Source organism: Pseudochaenichthys georgianus, chromosome 9, assembly GCF_902827115.2.
Source record: "Pseudochaenichthys georgianus chromosome 9, fPseGeo1.2, whole genome shotgun sequence".
Taxonomy (NCBI): Eukaryota; Metazoa; Chordata; class Actinopteri; order Perciformes; family Channichthyidae; genus Pseudochaenichthys; species Pseudochaenichthys georgianus.
Window position 1 is genome coordinate 4,740,230 of NC_047511.1, and position 14,930 is coordinate 4,755,159.

Genomic DNA, 14,930 nt, shown 5'->3' on the forward strand with positions numbered 1-14,930 from the left:
TATGTGGGCGTTAAAGGATAAATCCTGATCAAATATAACACCAAGATTCCTTACAGTCTCACTGGAGGCCAAATTAATGCCATCCATAGTTAGTATATCTTTAGATAATTTGTTTCGTATATTCTTCGGGCCGAGTACAATAACTTCAGTTTTGGTCGTGTTTAACATCAAAAAGTTTAAGGTCATCCACGTTTTTAAGTCCTTAAGGCAGTCTTGAATTTTATTTAGATGATTAATTTCATCAGGCTTGATTGACAAATACAGTTGAGTATCATCCGCATAACAATGAAAGTTTACAGAATGATTCCTTATAATATTGCCTAACGGAAGCATATATAATGTGAACAAAATAGGTCCGAGCACTGAGCCCTGTGGCACTCCATGGCTAACTTTGGTTTGCGTGGAAGATTCATTGTTAACACGTACAAACCAGGGTTTCCGTTTGCCGGTAATTACCGGTTTTTAGCTGGTAACATTTATTAAAAACCGGTAAATTCAAAACCTGCCGGTCAAAATGTCTGGCAATAATTAGCGAGGCTCCGATCGATCGGCCGCCGGTCATTATCGGCCGATATTCACTCTTAATAGTTTGATCGGTGCTCTCTATAAAGGCCGATCAGGAGAGCTGGATCTGATCGATATGGACATAAACGCGAGTGAAGTATAACCGGACGCGAGAGAGAGATCAGATCAGCTGCTGAGTCTGACCGAGACACGCAGCTCTGCATAATCACCTGAAGCCCCGCCCCCTGTTTAGCGAGCTGCAGGAGCTGCATGAGAAACTGACGTGCTGTCAGGAGAGAGAGGGAGAGAGAGAGGGCAAAAGAGAGGATCCGTTTCTCCCGTGTTATTGTTCAAAGTTAATTTAAACGTTTGAATAATGTACGTTATCTACTACAAGTAGTTTGTTTGAATGTAATAATTATGTTGTTTGTTGTTTGTGGAATAATTTATTGAAAAATGAATCTGAATTTTTCGATCTGTTACGATTATAAACTGAAGCAATATAAAAATGAGCCCCGTGAACTGAGTTTTAAACTGAAGAATATCTGCTCATAGTCCGGTAATAACCTGCTAACGGAAACTCTGCTACACAACTCTTATTATTATTATTGAAACATGACCGGTAAGTTTCAAATTTGTCCGGTAAAATAAATTCTGCCCGGACATTTGACCGGCGAGAAAAAATCCTAGCGGAAACCCTGGTACAAACTGAGAGCATTCAGATAGATAGGACCTAAACCAGCCTAAAGCAGTTCCCTGTATGCCAACTAAGTGCTCTAGTCTTTGCAATAGGATGTCATGGTCGATAGTATCAAATGCAGCACTGAGATCGAGCAAAACAAGAATAGAGACAAGTCCCTTGTCTGAGGCTATTAGAATATCATTTGTGACTTTAACCAGAGCTGTCTCTGTGCTATGATGTGTTCTAAAGCCAGACTGAAAATCTTCAAATAAATCATTGTTTTTTAAGTAATCACACAACTGTTTTGCGACCGCTTTCTCAAGAATTTTTGAGAGGAACGGAAGATTAGAAATAGGTCTATAGTTGGCTAAAACCTCTGGATCGAGGTTGTGCTTTTTAAGAAGCGGTTTTATCACTGCTACTTTGAATGATTGTGGAACATAGCCTGATAATAAAGACATATTCATAATATTTAATAAAGAAGTGCTAATTAATGGAAAAACTTCCTTCAACAGCTTAGTTGGAATTGGGTCTAACATGCACGTTGATGGTTTAGAAGAGAGAATCATTGAATGTAATTGTTCAAGGTTTATGGCTGAAAAGCATTCTAATTTACTATCTAGTGTAATTTTAGAACTTACGTTTCCGGGAGCTGTTGATAACACTATACTGGTCAAAGGCAAGAGGTCATTAATTTTGTTTCTAAGAGTAACAATTTTATCGTTAAAAAAGCACATAAAATCATTACTACTGAGTGCTATGGGAATAGAAGGCTCAAGATGGCGGCGATGCAGATTACGTCTTCAGGATCAAAGATGGAGAAAACAGGGTCCAGCGGCAGCCAGCACGCAGCATCCAGGAGAAGGGCCTGATGGTCGACACAGGAGCCACCTCGCACATCATCACGGACATCACCAAGTTCAAAAACTTCGATGACACGTTCAAGCCAGAGACACACTGCGTGGAGCTGGCAGACGGTACCCGGTGCAACGGTGTCGCTCAACGCAAGGGAGAAGCAGAGGTTTGCCTGGTTGACAGCGGAGGATGGCGACATACCACTACGCTGAGAAAGGCATTGTTTATACCGTCATATCCCCAGGACATCTTCTCAGTGAAGGCAGCGACCGCCAGCGGAGCAACGGTCGTTTTCAAACAGGAAAAAGACGCTTTGATACACAAAGACGGAACCAGGTTTGACATTCATGTGTACAACAGGTTGTATTATTTGCACACTGAAGGTGAGAATAGTGACAAATGCAATGCTTGCCATAGTGTACAGACGTGGCATGAAATACTAGGCCACTGTAATTATGACGATGTGCTACAAATGCAAAATGTGGTTGAAGGTATGCAGATCAAGGGCAAAACAGATAGACCCGACCAAGAATGTGAGGTGTGTATTCTGGGGAAATGTGCACAAACCAGAAATAGAAACCCTGATAGTAGAGCAAAGGCTCCATTACAAATGGTACACACAGACCTAGCCGGTCCAGTAGCTACAGAGTCAAGAGATGGTTACAAATATGTACAGTCATTCACTGATGGCTACTCGGGTGCAATATTTGTATATTTTCTAAAAACTAAAAGTGACACGATACAGGCAACGGAAAAATTCCTAGCAGATACAGCCCCATACGGGAAAGTGAAGTGTATAAGGTCAGACAACGGCACAGAGTTCACATGCAGGGATTTCCAAACGTTGTTAAGGAAAAATAGGATAAGACATGAGACGTCAGCCCACCAGAACGGTACAGCTGAGAGAAGCTGGCGTACTCTTTTTGAGATGGGTAGGTGTATGCTAACTGAAAGTCAGCTACCAAAACAGTTATGGAACTACGCAGTCCAAACAGCAGCCATAGTACGTAACAGATGTTTTAACAGGCGTACAGGACAAACCCCTTACCAGATGCTGACAGATAAAAAGCCTAACGTCTCGACAATGCAGAAGTTTGGGTCTGTATGTTACACATACAAACAGGACAAAGGAAAACTTGATTCCAGGTGTGATCAGGGGCGTTTTGTGGGTTATGACAAGAACAGCCCCGCGTATTTGGTCTATCACCCAGATACTGAGAAAGTACAAAAGCACAGGCTAGTCAAGTTTGTAAACAAGGTAACTGTGGAGAAACAGACACAGACATTTGGGTCAGACCCAAATGATGACAAAGACAGTGTGAGGCAGCCTAGGGCTAGCAGGGTCACACAGGAGATACATGAGAGCACAGAGAATGCTAAAGAGACGAGTGCACAAAGTGACAGTCCAGTAACTATGTCTGACGACAGTAGCCAAACACAACCAAGTGGGACAGATGATGAATCTGAGGGTGGGAGATACCCGACTCGAGACAGAAGGAAACCAAGTCACTTAAAGGACTTTGTAACTGAAGACAGTGATAGTGATGGGATTCATACTACTGTAGACTACTGCTAAGAGCAGAATGTGGCATTCCACAGACATTTAAGGAGGCTATGAGGTCAACTGACTCAAGAGAGTGGGTCAAAGCCATGGATGACGAAATCCAATCATTAAACGACAACAACACATTTACCCTGACAAATCTGCCAAAAGGCAAAAAGACAGTGGGGGGAAAATGTGTTTACTCTATCAAAAGTGATATTGAGGGAATGGACAAGTACAAAGCGAGGTTTGTGGCCAAAGGCTATAGCCAGAGGATGGGGATTGACTATGGAGAGACTTGTTTCCCCACGGCCAGCTTGACGAGTGTAAGAGTGTTGTTACAGAAAGCAGCACAGGAGGACTTGCTACTGCATCAGATGGATGTAAAAACAGCGTACGTACACGCTCCTATAGATTATGAAATCTATATCGAACAACCAGAGGGTTATGAAGAAAGAGGGGAAGGTCTAGTGTGTAAGCTAGAAACATCTCTTTATGGTCTAAAACAATCCGGTAGAAATTGGAACAGGATTTTGCACGATTGTTTAACTGAAGACGATTTTGCACAGAACCCAGCAGACCACTGTGTCTATGCCAAAGAGACCGAAGGTGGAAAGGTGATAATAATCATCTGGGTGGATGATCTGATCATTGCAGCTAGCAATGACACAATAATGAAGGAAGTGAAAGAGATGCTCTCTGCCAAATTTAAGATGAAAGATTTAGGCAGCCTAAAATATTTTCTGGGTATCGATTTCAAACACTCGGATGGATGTGTAAAGATGTCACAGGAAACATATGTTAACAAGATACTGGAGAGGTTTAACATGCACAACTGTAAACCCAGAGAAACACCCTGTGATCAACAACGTGACTATACAGAAAATGCAGTGAAAATGGATGATGTCAGGATGTACAGAAAGGCGGTAGGCAGCCTTATATACCTGACCACATGTACAAGGCCAGATTTAAGTTTTGTTGTGAGCAAACTATCACAATATTTTGCTGAGCCTACAGAGGAGCAGTGGGTAACTGTGAAACACGTGTTAAGATACCTTAGAGGCACTATAGAGAAAGAGTTGTGTTTCAGAAGAAACGATAGTGAGAAGCTAGGCTTACTAGCCTACAGTGATGCCGACTGGGCAGCTGATGCCACCGACTGGGCAGCTGATGTCACCGACTGGGCAGCTGATGCCACCGACTGGGCAGCTGATGCCACCGACTGGGCAGCTGATGTCACCGACTGGGCAGCTGATGTCACCGACTGGGCAGCTGATGCCACCGACTGGGCAGCTGATGCCACCGACAGGCGCAGTACCACAGGATACTGTGTAAGCCTCAGTAAGAACAGCTCTTTAGTCTCATGGAAGAGTAAGAAGCAGCCTACAGTGGCACTTTCCACCTGTGAGGCGGAGTACATGGCTATGGCCTCAACTATACAAGAGTGTATATATTTAGACCAGTTACTGGAGGGTATCGATGATTACAAATATACACAAACAGTAGTGTATGAGGACAACCAGGGAACAATTGCCCTAGCCAAAAACCCTGTAAGCAGACAGAGGTGTAAGCACGTGGACATAAAGTACCACTTCATAAGATCAACTGTCAAGGATGGGAAAGTAACTCTGGTGTACTGCCCCACTGAAGAGATGGTGGCAGACATAATGACAACCTGTAACTACGCTGAAACTGAAGAAGTTTGCAGGAATCGTTTTTGGAGTTTAAAATGTGTGAGGAGGTCCACATTTTCATTTTGTTTACATTTTTGGAGTACAGCAACCTGAGAACAAGTGGGGGTGTTAAGGGAAATGTTTACATATGTCCTCAGTTATTGTATGTAATACTGTTATTGTACCACTGTGAGGCACTGTAGTATTACATGCTACGTATTGACCAGTCTTGCGTCATGTAAATGAGGGTGTGTTCACCTGATGCACGTGTACACTGTCTATGTGTGTTCTCTTCTAAGTTAGCTCGGCTGAGCGAAGGAACCACCTGTGAAGCAGAGGAATAAATCATGCTCAAGGGCTAAACAGTTCATCATCTCCGTCTCCAATATCCCTCTCCGAGTGCAGCGTAAGAAGAAGCTGCCATCCTAAACCTCAACACTAATGTTGTCTTGTGTTCACCTCTGCATGTGTGTTCAGTGCCGTGTGTCTGGCAAATAAAGTTAAGACCCCCTCAAAAGTTACGGTTTATTTTAAGGATGAGCACCAAGCAACATCTCCAGGTGCTCCTTTGAGAACCAGGGCAAAAAAGTTATGTGCACCCCTGGATATAAATAATGTAGGCTTTCAGATTGCTGCAGCTCACTAAACAGAGACATTAACGACATGTTTGGTGTTGAAAATGTCAGAAAAAGTGAAAGAATGGGAGATAAATATCCCCAAATCTCAAAATGTTATTATATATTGTGTGTGTTTGTGGTCCTCTTTCAGTTGAGACACTGTAGGTGAAGGATGCTTCCGGAAAAGACCAAACACTGGATGTCTTTCATTCGCCAACATGTGTTTTCGAGACACTGATATTAACGGGGAAATCCTGCAGGACTCAAATGCCTCGTCTCTGTTCCCTCACTCATTTGGGAGTGATTACCCATCAGCCCCGGGAGTGCAGAGGAAAGGCAGCGTTACCCCCGGTCTGCACATTGTTTCTCTTTCAGAAACACAGAGGACTGTTTGTATGATGCGATCACAGACACGCTGCAAACGGTGTCCGCCAAAAGTTGAGTCCAGTGTCTATGTAGTGTCATTTGCTATAGTTTGGGAAGATTGAAAATCGGTAGGAAAAGCCAGCTAAATCGGTAGGCGGTAGAAACATGTCAAAAGCGGTAGACTACCGCTCAAATCGGTAGGGTTGGCAGGTATGAGCCATGTGACCGGCATGAAGCTTGTTTATAGCCTATTGTTAGCTTTTAACATCTACCGATTGCATTTCAAAAATCATAAAGAGTTTTTAAAATGTAGAGATTATCCTGCTGAAAAAACGTGTGTTTGCCACAGATCTTATATTCTGCAATATTCTAAAAGCTGATGGAAAAGTCCCATGACTTTTTGTCGAGGGAGACCTTCTGATGCTCACTCCCTGGTTCCTACAAACATACATCATCACTGCACCACTCTGTGACAGGGTGCAGCAGCATCAGCCCACTGAAGGTTTAGCTGAAGTACCCCCTACGCTGGGGTGGGTATCCAACCCTGTCTGAAGGCTCTCAAGTGAGAGACATCTTCTTTTATTAGTCCAAAACAGACGATAGGACTTCCTGTGTGCCAGCAGACATTTATCTACACAGGCCTATCATACAGGGGGAGCAGCAAAAACCGGATAATGAGCTGGCTCTATCATTTTTGTTTTTACCAGTATCCACAGAGTGTATTCAATCACGTACAATGGTCTTCAGCCAGAAGGAAACTTGTGAAGCCACAGATGGGGTGTGTGTGTGGTGGAGGCAGTTATTTTTGGACTCCACCATCAGTGTGTATGAACGGTGTCCCACATGTTTCAAATATGCTTGATTGTATATTTCAGTTCACTCTTCAGCTCCAAACATGAGCTTCCAAGTGCTTACCGTCAGAAGTAGGGCTGCACGGTATTGAAAAAAACTGACATCGCGATTTCCCCCCCCCCCCTGCGGTATATATTGCGGTATATATAACCCCAAAGTCCCGGCGGGTACTTTACTTTTTTTTTCACGACAGTGTCTCAGGGGATCGTAATATTTAAGAACCTATAATGTGTTATACCAGATTAACGGAAATAATCTCAGCTAACTGACGATACAAACCATTTTTACCAAAACAAAACACAAGTCTCATAAGAAGCATCTAAATGACCCCTGAGCGAAAAATGCAAACGCAATTTGGCATAGAACTCAAGATAAAAGTTCCCTTATTACTTATCGTAGCTGCACTTACAAGATATCCGATTAAAGCTGGGGTTCCACAGATTATTTAGGTATATAGTATCATCACTGAGTGATCTGAACTCGGACAGGGGAAGCAAACACAGACATCACAACACGTACCTTTACGTAGCTTCTAGGGGAGATGTCTCACCGTAGCTGTCAATCTGATCAAAAGACGTGTTCAATGGCATTAAAACGAGAAAGAAAAAACGCGGCTGAATCGGTTAATCCATAGGTTTTTAATGTCTCTGTATAAAAAAATGATTTAATTTATAATCCATTTTTATGTAAATATCGCAGAGCAAAAGTTAGCTGCTAATGTTAGCCACCAGAGTGGCTGCTGCTTCCGGTCTTGGCTATGCGGCAGTCCAGCGCAGTCTAACACACACACATTACCAAATAAGGAGTGAGAGTGACGCGTAGCCAAAACCGGAAGCTGCATACACTCTGGTGGCTACCATTAGCAGCTAACTGTTGTGCTCCGACTTTTACATAAAAATGGAATTATGGATTATAAACAATTGCTTCAAAGCCACAGATACATTATCAACCTATGGATCAACCGATTCAGCCGCGTTTTTTCTTTCTCGTTTTAATGCCATTGAACACGTCTTTTGATCAGATTGACAGCTACGGTGAGACGATCTCCCGTAAAAGCTCCGTAAAAGGTACGTGTTGTGATGTCTGTGTTTGCTTCCCCTGTTGCGAGATCGGATCGCTTAGATACTATACTTAAATAATCTGTGGAGTCTCAGCTTTAATCGGATATATTGTATGTGCAGTTTCGATAAGTAATAAGGGTATCTTTATTTTGAATTCTGTGCTAAAGTGCGTTAGCATTTTTAAAAAAAATGAATAAAACCGCACGTCCCTGCGGTGTGAATACCGCGCATGCGCATAACGCAGTTATCGCCATGACACGGTATATCGTTCAGCCCTAGTCAGAAGTGCTAATGAGTGACGTCCCTCACAATGCACCGGCACTGAACTCATGGAGTGTACTGTAGTGTGTCATGGCAGAGGGTAATACTGCAAATGAGACAGAGAGAATGGGAAGAATGATTGGACTGTGTCCATGGCCGTATCCACCATTGAGGTCACCGAGGTCCGGACCTCGGTAATATTTGTCGAGCTGTGTATACAAAACTTGTGAAATAATTGCACTAAACGGGGTTCTTTGTAGTACTTCCATTTACTGACGATGGGGGCGCTGCATAACTACGTAGCCTCGGTTAAATAAAACAGAAGAAGACGACAATTATTAACAAACCACCGCAGCTCGGACTTGTACCCTTATACATCCATGCTTGTACCGGAGCAGCGAAGTAGTGATGAAGTATCTAGAGACCTGAGTCCAGCGGGCTGCTTGTGTTTCTGCTCCTCACAGAACATCATAGGACCAGCAGATCCTGTGTGAACGCTCTATGTTAGTCAGTGGACGTCCGACAACATGCACACTAACTTATATTGCAGCTATAGGCTATACTTTGGTTTAAATTGCGTGAATAAACTAGCTAGAGAGCTAACGTGACAACACACTCTCACTCCCTAAGCGTCCAATAGCGACGTTTGGTCAGTGTCCGTGGCGTCCAATTGTGACGCTCCTAGGCTCCTTCAGCGTCATAAAGGGACGCAAATAGCTTTCAACTGATTGCAATGTATTCCCATCTGCGTCGGGATTTGACGCTCATGGAAGCACGGCATTCGTTTATGCCGGCTGCCCTTAAAGGCAATGTGAGCATCCATTCCCATTGGATAACGGAGAATTTTACACCCGGAAGTAAGTACTCCTCTTACTGTCGATTGATTTTACAGTGATATCTGCACTACTCATCGACTAAAAAACACCAGATTATCCTTGTTAATTACACAACATTGATTGGTTTAAATTGTGTACATTGCTTTTGTATTTTTCCCCTTCGATTCGGAGAAACAAATATGTTTTCTGAGTAAAGGATGGCAGAAGACACTACACTACCCAGAATCCCCAGCTATCGTTTGGCCTACACCATGTGCTCTGTTTGACAAACCCCGTTTTTTTCACCATTCATTCCGATGGCTGGCGTCTATGTCACGTGATCTTCAAATGTCTCCCTGCAGAAAAAGAAAACATGGCCGAACTTCGTTTTATTCTAGGTGTAAAATGCCTATTTTAAAGTTAGTTTGGCCATTAAAATGCGTTTTGATGTCATTTGATGCGAGAAATATGAGTTGTTATTTCATATTATGTGTGCAGTGGATGTACATGATCTTTAGTTTGCTAGTTATTACGAAGATTACTTCAGGAAATCGCGACGTTTTCATTGTTACCAAGGTGGTTGCTAGGGACGCTGCTATCGATATTATTTCTGTTATGTTGTGTAACTGTTTAATGGTGTTATCTTTATTGCTACCCCCCTTCCCCGTCAATGTATAGTGTTGGTCCACAGCCTAAACATATTAGTTTAACAAAATCCGCATCTAAAGATAGCCTACGTTATTTCCCCCCTGTGCAATTCCAGTCTCACATCTCAGAGCACACCGTCATTAACAAATACCGGAAACAGACCGAAATAATAATAATACCTTATTCCGAGTGTGCTTGCTTTTCTCTTTGAAAGTCATCACATAACGGCATTGTAATACACGGTTCGGCTGCATTACATATTACATATCTGCCGTAGTTCTGTATTTATAGAGCCCTGATGAGAAGACAAACATGAGGAACTGAAAACGTGATGTGGATCATAAATATATCAGCCATTAAACAACATCTTACATTTCTTTTCACACAATGCGTCTCCTTGCAGTATCAACACTAATTCGGCTCACTTTTATATTTGATCCAATTGGTAGATAGGCTGTATTTACACCATAAAGGTGCACAGTTGATATAAAGGGACACCTGGTGGTTAAAGCATGTTACTGAATTTCAATATTTGTATTATTAGATATTAATACGATCCCTATAAAGTATGTTCATTACTCGTTATTCTCTACTAATAGTTCATTAAAGACTGTATGTAATGACTATTTTTCACATCCCTTTCAAGATTTCAAGATTTTCTAAGGTTTATTGACATATCATATAGGCCTACACAACTGTGGTGTAGTTCTGCACTGAATGAAAAACTTGGGTTGCAGGTTCCTCAATAGTGCATTACAAGACATCTATCAATATTTGTGCATACCTCCAGCAATGTTAACTATGTTGAAGCACTTATTTTAACTGATATTATACATAATGTATTACTCTTATAAGATGTATGTAGATATTTCATCTCCGGCCTTGTCAGGTATTGAACAATCAATAAATAAAGAACACAGAATTGTTGAATATAAAACACAGAATTTATGTGATTATACTAAATGATTTTCAAATAAACACAACTGCATATTTAACTGTTACACATGCTGATGTAACGCAAATGTTCCAACTTGGGATCAATAAAGTATATCTTATCTTAAGCTGATCGATGGCTACTGCCATATTTGCACAATGTGCCTCTGAACCTTGACAAGTGCATGTTTCAGGCTTATCAATTAATGTAATGTAATGTTATCACATGGGTCACACACATAAGACCATCTGTTAAATAAAGCTCTTCTGACCTTAGCTGGCATGTGGTATATATAGTAATACTGCCCATTATGGGCACGAGCAATTTTCACCCATTTATTAATTATATGTTTTAAATGTGAGTGTTTCCTTTCCCCTAAACCTCCAGGGATGTACACAGTTTAATACTGGCAACTTCTTATTATGGGAAATACGAAAACGTCTTTTAAAACTACAACTCCCAGTAGAGACGTGCCATAGAGAACATGTTGCGAAACAGAATAGCCAGCATGTGTAGTTCTGGGGACGGGGTGGGGGAGGGGGGACGCAGTGGACCCGTTCAAATCCAGTTTTGGACAGTCTGCCGTGGTTCCATCCCATTTCAAGTGCTGTTCGAGAATCAGCTTAACCCTCGGAGCACACTCTCCAATCACAGAGCTTGAGGACTATCACGGGGTTTGTCAAGAGCACATGGTGTAGTCCAAACGATAGCTGGGGATTCTGGGTAGTGTAGTGTCTTCTGCCATCCTTTACTCCTGGGAATGGACGCTCACATTACCTTTAAGAGCAGCCGACATAAACGAATGCCGTGCTTCCATGAGCGTCAAATCCCGACGCAGATGGGAATACATTGCAATCAGTTGAAAGCTATTTGCGTCCCTTTATGACGCTGAAGGAGCCTAGGAGCGTCACAATTGGATGCCACGGACACTGACCAAACGTCGCTATTGGACGCTTAGGGAGTGAGAGTGTGTTGAACGTGAATTACATTCATCCAATGTCAGAAGAATTACCTTTTAACCAACGTTGTAATGCTTTTCTTTCATTTCAATTTGAGTAAAACATTGAAGATATAACATTGTATTATTTTCTTTTTACACTGACTCAGATATAATGAAAAGACTACGTCAGTCGAAGCTCAGCTTTGGTAAAGGCCCTGTCACACTGTCCCGAAATTGACACCCGATGGACACACGATAAAGGAAATGTTCAAATTCGGCTGTGATCGTAGCAACATCGGGCCATTCGTGAGGGCATCTAAGCCATCGTATGACCGCCGGTGGAGTTTCTTAGGCTCCGGCAGCAACTTCGTGAGCGGCAACTTCGTAAGGCACTCGTGAGGGCATCTTGTCAAATCGTGTCATCTTCGTGTTATCATCGGTGCATTCGCATTCACTCTGATCGGGGCGAATGCCCGATGGCACCGATGATAACAAGATGCCCTCACGATGGCCTTACGAAGGGCAAAATTGACACACGAATTCAACACGAAAATGAACCTTCGCAAGGTCCTTCGGCAATTTTTTGGCATGCCAAAGATTTTGCCTCCGCTCACGATGTTGCTGCCGGAGCCTGAGAAACTCCGCCAGCGGTCATACGATGGCTTAAGATGCCCTCACGAATGGCCCGATGTTGCTACGATCAGAGCCGAATTTGAACATTTCCTTTATCGTGTGTCCATCGGGTTGTTTTATTGCACAACAAAATCATGTAAATATATTATGTAAATAACCCAATTTGTGTTCTGTGAAACTAAAAAGGATATAATATATTATTTTGAAGGACAGTTGACAGGAAATTGTTGTTGTTATGGAAACAACATTACGGAGAAAACGTAATATTTTCTACATATAAAGACGGATAAAGTAAAGAACAAAGTCTGAAGATATCAGTACAGTATCATAGTACTGTAACATAATTGTTTTTGGTACTTTCATTGCAGTTGTATGTCTTAAATGTAATGTAAATGTTGCCTTCGTGTGTGGTTCGGGGCCATCTTCTTGCGAAATTCACAATTCCATATTCGTGTGTCCATCGGGTGTCAATTTCGGGACAGTGTGACAGGGCCTTTAGGAAGAGACAGGACAGGCAGAGAGAAAGAGAGAGAGAAAGTGATGGAAGTCAGGGAGGAACTGCAGGTACAGTCACACAAAAGAATGTAGGCCATCTATTTATCTATCTATATATCTATAACAATAGTCTTCATTTACAATAGGCATACTTTTAAAACAACATATATCTATTGCAGTTATGATGTCATAATAACATACAATTGTATAAAACACCATTTGCTTACATCTTTGTTCTCTTTTGAGAATAAAACAAAACAGATTTAAATAAAAAAATAATGCAAACAAACAAGTGAAATGAACTAAATTGCTGAATTGCTTTTAATTCACTGGCAGGAGCGACAAGTGAGGAGGAGCAAAAAGTGAACAACGAGGGAGAGATAGAACACAGAGAAAGCATAGAGGACAGAGAGACTAAAGAAGATGGAAGAGAGGGCAGGTTATGGAAAGGAGAGAGACATGGAAAATGAATGTTGACAATGTTTTGTGATCATTTTAGCCTCTTCTGCATGTCCAGATCATTAATAGTAACAATCAACTGATTCTTATGCATTACACTTTCAAAAATAATTTATGCTGACATTGTCAGCCCACTGACATGGTTTGAAATCAATATATTATCCAATTTGTGACCCCCCACAGGACTTCAAAAGCACCTAACTAGATCATGAAAATCCCAAACCCCCGAACCCCCCTAACATGTTTGGACCTCGGTATTTCAGAAATCCTAGATACGGCCCTGACTGTGTCTGCTGAGTTTTTTCATGTTACACCAAATAAAACAAAAAGTCTTAACCACATGAGTAGTGCATGGAATGTGATCTGTTATGGCATTTATGGTACAGTATTAAAGCTTAATACAGTGTAATCCTAATGAAATGTAAACTGCTGCATCCTGAGAATGTCATGTAAATGTGTGCGTGTGTTTAAACAGATGTGTTTGGACAAGGGGGTTGTATGATACTACAGGAAAGACAGGGATAAAGGAAGACATTTGCTCTAGGGGGTAGCTGCGACACCCAACTGTTAGGTCTTGAGTTTTGCCTACTGCCATAGGGCAACCACCTGGCCTCACATGATGTTGTGAGGTCATGTGGGTTATCTTTTATTTGTTTGTTTCCCTATAAGAGTGGCTGTAACAGAACAGAACGGGTGTAACCAAGGGATATAGTAGTTATCAAATAAGTATAAGATGTGCACAGTTATAATACGTTTTACAGTTATGTAATGCACTGTTGTTGGGGGGAGAGCCCGCCCCTCCATATGAGTGTGTGTGTACGGCGGGCATGAGGCGTGCATGACGGGACGAGTTGTGTTCGTATGTGGAAAAGTCATACTCAGTGCGGTGAGCGCTGGCTTTATTGCTACTGTATCCGTAGCACCCCACGCAATAGTTGAAACTGTGTACTGACGTCAGTAAAAAAGGTTTGCCCCCCCCAAGCGCAAATGTCAAACTCCGCCTATGGACTAAAGGCATTTGTAAAATGGAATACAGAGGCTATGATCAGGGAAAATCAGAAAAAGAAACTAGAACAGGGGGGTGGATTAATTCAACCTCAGTGTGCTAGAGTCCTTCTAGATCAGTGTTTCTCAAACTTTTTCATACCAAGGATCACTTAACCAATAAAAAAACACTCGCGGACCACCTAACTCCCCAAATATCCAAAAAACACATCGTTTTTTACAAATCGCCTGAAAATTGTACAAACAAGTGGCAACATGTGTGATGAAGGTGCTTATCTGGGCTATATCATGCAATCGAAAGTGAAACTTAAGCTCGTTCCATTGCGGAGATATTCCCGCGAGAGTGCGAAAAACTTAAATAGATTTATTTATTTCAAATGTGAAATTTTACCAATATACTCACGGACCACTAGGGGGTGCACACGGACCACCAGTGGTCCGCGGACCACACTTTGAGAAGCACTGTTCTAGATAAACTGGACCGCGACCTGGACTTTCCCTCTGGTTCTCACGTACAGAGCCCCCGACCCTCCTGATCTGGATGACGCACAAGGCCTCCGCAGAACTCTTCATTCTCCTGATGGACA